Here is a 6,000-nt window from a genome sequence, read left to right as displayed (position 1 = left end):
TCCAATTTTAGACCCAAACCACCAGGGGATTTACTTGAGTCAGACCTAGTCCATGACATCATGCTTTTACAATGAATGGAGAAGTAGATGCATATGCTTTCTTGAGGAGGGGGGGAGGGGAAAGATAGTAAATTTGGGGTGTCTCAGGAGTCGTGTTCAGAAGAGTTCCTTGGAATAGGCCACAGGAAGATCTCTATGGCCCTCTTGGGAGTTTTCAAACCCTCAAAGCATAAAGGATTTGGCAGTACTAGATATCTTACATTTCACCTTGACTCTTCACTGTCCAAACAAATCCTTCCATGCCCATGTCTTCTTCTAAGTCTGATCAGGGCTTCTTAGTGGTCATCTTCTTCTATAAAGAAATTCCCTTTGCTGCCAATCAGATTCAACTGAGGAACCTACCATCCCCAGTTTCTCAGACTCATAAGGTTTCCTCCAAGACCAGATACTTCCATACTGGAATTTTTTTTGCTGTTTGGTCGCCCATGATCAGGCAAAAATACATACAGGATGCAGCCGGGGTCCAAGCCCAAGCTTGCCTGGTAGAGCGCCTCTGCCTGACAGGCCATCCCAAGCAATTGTCATGCTGCTGGGCTGGGGCTAAGGGTGGCAGCCTCCTTCCCTCAACCCCTCCAGGGATAGTATCAAATAGTACTGACCTGATCTGTGTATAGGAAGAGAGACAGATCACTACCCCCACCCCCACCCCCTTTTTTTTTTTTAAAGAAAATGTATTTATTATCAAGGTTCATTAAACACAATTAAAATATTATTTTCTCTTATCAGTATTTGCACAGCATAGTGGTAGTTCGAAGCATAATTGTCCTAATTGAAAAAGCTTCAAATTTACTTTAAAACATATCTGCTAAAAGAAAGCTAGTAGTGTCAAGTTTTAAGTTAATATAAATATTGAAATGCAAATTATAAATGTTCTATTAAATTATTAAAAAACGTGAATGTTGCATTAAATGAATCATTTAGGCAATGAAAATGCAACCATTTGATATTAAAAAAACACTGATATTTTACAAATAAGTTTTTTTTTCTGCATATTTGAGCTGAATGATATTTTGGGCCACTTTACAAAATAAACTGATAGGAAGAATAAATAGAACATAAAGCTGATAAATTGACTTGTCTTCAGGGTAATAGTCTTAATGTTTCACAAATGTTTGCCCTTGTTGAAATGAAGCTACTTGCAAAGTAGTTTAGTGGATTTTCAAATGGCAGTTCTCTCCCTTTTAAAAGATCCATTGAGTCATTGGCTCTTCCTGCACATCGTCAAATAAGGAAATTGCTTAATCATCTTAAAGCAAAAGCCCCTCAGTGCTGAAGAGTACACATCCCTGGAGCCCTAGAAAGCTTCCATGGAAGCTCTGGTGCATGCTTCCTGGGATGATCCCATAGGCCCATTCGCACACATGCCTCCTGGGAGGCATGGAAGACATGGAGGCCATGGAAGACAACTTAATTTAATTCCTGTTCTATGTGCTGTGTAGGACTTGCATTGCTTTCTTTTCATACCTCCACCCCTCTCCAGTTACCTAGTAAAAGCAAAGTGATATTCCTAAGACAGAAGCCTGGCACCTCTGTTTATTTTTTCTCTTCTTTGTCTTAGGTAAATGAGTCAAAACCAACCAGGTGACAACCAAGCATCTGAGTGTCAAAATGGTTGGAAGAACCATTGGAAGTCCGCCAATAGGCGTTGGTAGCAGCCGTGTTTGGTGAAGAGTCATTGCTGAATCAACCTGGCAGCCATGACATCATGTCCACGAGCTAGTAAGTGACTGGTCCATTGGCTACACCACACACAGAAATGAACTTAGTAAGGCCTCTGTAAAAGAAGAAAGGGATTCCCAGGCCCAGAAAGTACCTCCAGGTTAGGGAGGGAGAATTGTTTTGTAGCAATCACTTTAAGTTTGAGTCTGCTCTCCTTTGGGGACTGAATGAGTACGTAGAGCAAAGTGTTTACCTCCCAGTTTGGCTATTTCTATTATTTTGTTGTTTGTCCTTTGTTTTCGAAGAGGACCAATGACATCACAGGGTTATGTCTGGACTCACTTGTGAATTGGATTTAAGTGTGTCAGAGTTGCACCAAGAGTCAGCCTCACTCTTTCTTGCAGAGTCATCAAAGTCCAGTGGCATGACAAAAGTCAAGATGACTGGTGATGGCCCAGAATGCAATGGATGACCTTGGTATCTTCAATGTCTGACCAAGCTCTCAGCACTCCACAGTGCCTGCTTCAGCTGCCTTCAGGGCTGTTGGAACAAATTCCTTCCTTCCTTCCTTCCCTCCTTCCTTCCTTTGTTCCTTTCCTCTTTCTTTCCTTCCTTTCATCTTCCTTCCCTTCTTCTTTTCTTTCTCCTTCCTTCCTTTCCTTTCTTCTTTCCTTTCCTCCCTTCTTCCCTCCTTCCCTTCTTCCTTCCTTCTCTCCTTCCTTCCTTCATTCCTTTCCTTCTTTTCTTCCTTTCTCCTTCCTTCCTTCCTTGCTTCCTTCCTTCCTTCCTTCCTTCCTTCCTTCCTTCCTTCCTTCCTTCCTTCCTTTATTGATTACCTACTTCTTGCAAAACATTATACTAGATGTGGTGGGTGAGCAAAGAAGGACAAGCTGTCTTTATGAGACTTTACAGTCTAGTCAGAGCACATTAGGCAAAATAATAATTATATAAAGGAGTAAGAACCAAAAGAAAGATGCAAAATCCTAGAGGGATTTAGATCTTAGGTTGCTTTAAGAAAAGAAGAATATTCAGAGCTAAGGAGGTTCTGACCTGGTCAGACTGCCTCTGCATCGTGTTCAGCTCAGAGTACCACATTTTATGAGAGCATCCATAAGAGGTCAACTAGGAGGATGAAGGTCCTCGTAATCATGTTGAGGATTGGTTGAAAGAAAGAAACAAAAATGTATTAAGTACCTACTATGTCCCAGACATTGTGAAATATTGTCTCATATGATCCTCACAACAATCCTAAGAGGCAGGTACTATTATTATCTGTATTTTACAGTTGAGGAAACCGAGGCAGACAGAAGTTAGGTGACTTACCCAGGGCCATACTGCTAGTAAGTGTCTGAGGCAATATTTTACTCAGGCCTTCCTGACTCCAGGCCCAGCACTCTAGCCACTGCACCACCAGCTGCCTCTGAAGGAATAGTAGGGATATTTAGAGTGGAGAAGAGATAATTTAGTGGAGACACCACATCATTCATGTGGAAGAGGCTGGCGTCTGACTTTCTAGACTTTACTTTGTTGTTGTTGAGTTTTTTCAGTTGTGTTTGACTCTTTGTGACTCCTTTTGAGGTTTTCTTGGCAAAGATACTGGAGTGATTTGCCATTTCCTTCTCCAGCTCATTTTACAGATGAGGAAACTCAGGCAAACAGGGTAAAGTGACTTGCCCAGGGTCACACAGCTAGTAAGTGTCTGAGGCCGGATTTTAATTCCTGACTCTATCCACTGCACCATCTAGTTGCCCCAGACTTTGTACCATGCCTCAGTTGCCATCTCACCCTGGAACTTCCTTCAGTGACTGGGGTCTCCTCCCCTTGGAACATCCCTCCATCTTGCCTGCCTCATCTTCCCATTGACAAGTTCCTCCCAGGACCTCCATTTTGGAGAAAGCTCATCTTGGCCCACCTTTATTCCCCTCCTGGCTTTCTGGACTTTGACACTAGGCCCCTCACTTAGGGTACTTTTCCTCTCCCCTACCTCCATTTCGTATGTTATCCTCTCCCATAAGAATACAAGCTCCTTGAGTGCAGGGACTGTCTTTCCTATTGCTTATATTTGTATTCTCAGTGCTTAACATAGTGACTGGCACATAGTAAGTGCTTAATAAATGCTTGCTTCCTTGGGGCCTAGATATGTATTTCTTGGCCCCAAAGAGCAGAACTAGGGGGCAATCATTGCACATTTCAGGGAAGCAATTTTTCACTAGGCATGAGGTAAAACTAGCTAATAATTAGAGCTATCTACCAATAAAATGGGCTGTCGCAGGAGGGAGTAGGCTTCCTATCCCTGGATAACTTCAGGCAGAATTGAAAGGCTGCTTGCCGAGGATGCTTCAGAGAAGAAACCTATCCAGGTAGGGGTTAGACAAAGTGGTCTTTGGGGTCCCTTCTAACCCTCAGATTTGGTGATTCCATATGAGCATTCATTCCTGAGGCCCATTTTGGTGATTAAACAATTCAATTCAGCAAACATTTATTAGACCTTAATACACGTTCATTGAGTTGAGTGCAACACTAGGCATGATAGAATGGGATACAAAGATGAAAGGCAAGAAAGGCGTAATTGTTGCCCTCAGTCTTGTAGGGAGATAAGACATGTGTACAAGCAGCCAGCTATTCTTCCAGCTAGACTGTGATAAGTACATGGGAGAAATCAGACCTCAGGGTGAGAGATTCAGGAAGAGAAGCCATCACTTTCAGTTGGTCAATCCATGGAGGAGGTAGTACTCCAGTTCAATTCAATAAACACTTATCAGGCAATGTGGAAGGCACTGGAATACAAGTGAAAATGTAACCCCAGTCTCAAAGGCCGTTGGTATGGGACTTTTTCCTTACTGGTAGAGACTAATGCTCCAAGCTTGAGTGAGGGGTTGGGCAGAATTGGCAAGAGCTCTTCATTCCTTTTTTTTTTCTTTTCTTTTGGGCACTTCTGGCTTCCAGGTTTGAGACAGAAGATGGAAGATTGCCAACCCCACTTCAGGTTACTGAAGGAAAGACTCTGGGAAGAAGCTGACATGAGAGGAGCTGGCAGTCTCCATCATGGCCCTGTCCCCAGCTTGCTACCCTAGAGACTTTGGGGAGTTTTGCCTTGGATGAGATCCAGGACGCTGCCTTTCAGTTCAGTTGAGTTACCTTGCTCCCAATGGGAGAGCTTGTTGTTCTCTGCTGTCTGGTATACGTTTTCCTACGCACACTTTTTCTGACTTCTGTTTTGCTGTCCAAGGGGATAAATAGGGCTCTTTGGTAAATGCTATGTTTATTCGTTATGGAACTGGAATTCAGTGAGAGTGGAATCAAACTTTGCTTGTAAATCGTGGGGTTCTGCTTCCCCATTAAGAAACAGTGATCAGAAGTTAGATTGAACTTGAAAATCACATCTCCTAGACTATTTAAGGGAGCAGGTAGATAAAATTCTAGCCTGGTAATTCCTCTCTCTGGAGAGAACAGAGTACCTTTTAGTTCCTGCTAAACCTCCTGCTTCCCCTTCGGGCAGGAATTAGTGTCTCCTGGAGCAAGGTCAGGGGAGGAGATGCTAAAGATGTCTATTCTACTTCCTTCTAAGCCACACAATGACACCCCCATGCTACATGTTGGGGACAACCCTCGCACAAAAATAAAAGTTTCTGCCCCTACATTCTATTGCGAAGAATTCTACTTGTAGGACTTTCAATCAGTCAACATTTACTAAGCCCCTACTGTGCTTAGCACTGGGGATATAAAAAGAGGCAAAGGACAGTCTCTGCCCTCAAGGAGCTTACAATTTAATGGAGGAGACAACATGCAAATATTGTAAATGTATATATATATATATATATATATATATATATATACACACACACACACACACATACATATACATATACAAGATGAGCTATAAAGGACAAATAGGAAATAATTAAAAGCGGGAAGGTACTGGAATTAAAGGATGTTGGGGAAGGTGAGATTTTAGCTGGGGCTTAAAGGAAGCCAGGGACTAGAGCAGCTAAAAAGGCCCTTGGAGGCCATCTGATCCAAATACCTCATTTTACAGATGAAGAATCTGAAGCCCAGGGAAGCTAAGTGACTTGCCCACAGTCACACAGACAGTCAATGTTAGAGGCAGGATTTGAATACAAGTCTTGTGACTCCCCAGTCAGAGAAAGTGTTCTTAAACCAGTACCTTGCTACATGACCCTGAAAGGGTGGGTAAGAATTTGCCAGGCACGGATGGGGGGGAAGACATCCCAAGAAAAAGAATGTCAGTTAAGGTAAGAAAGTAAGGGGTTTGTACCAGGG

The sequence above is a fragment of the Phascolarctos cinereus genome, unplaced genomic scaffold, assembly GCF_003287225.1.
Source record: "Phascolarctos cinereus isolate Bilbo 61053 unplaced genomic scaffold, phaCin_HiC Scaffold_5;HRSCAF=322, whole genome shotgun sequence".
In the NCBI taxonomy this organism is placed as follows: Eukaryota; Metazoa; Chordata; class Mammalia; order Diprotodontia; family Phascolarctidae; genus Phascolarctos; species Phascolarctos cinereus.
The sequence above is the reverse complement of the archived record's forward strand: the minus strand, read 5'-3'. Positions refer to the sequence as shown.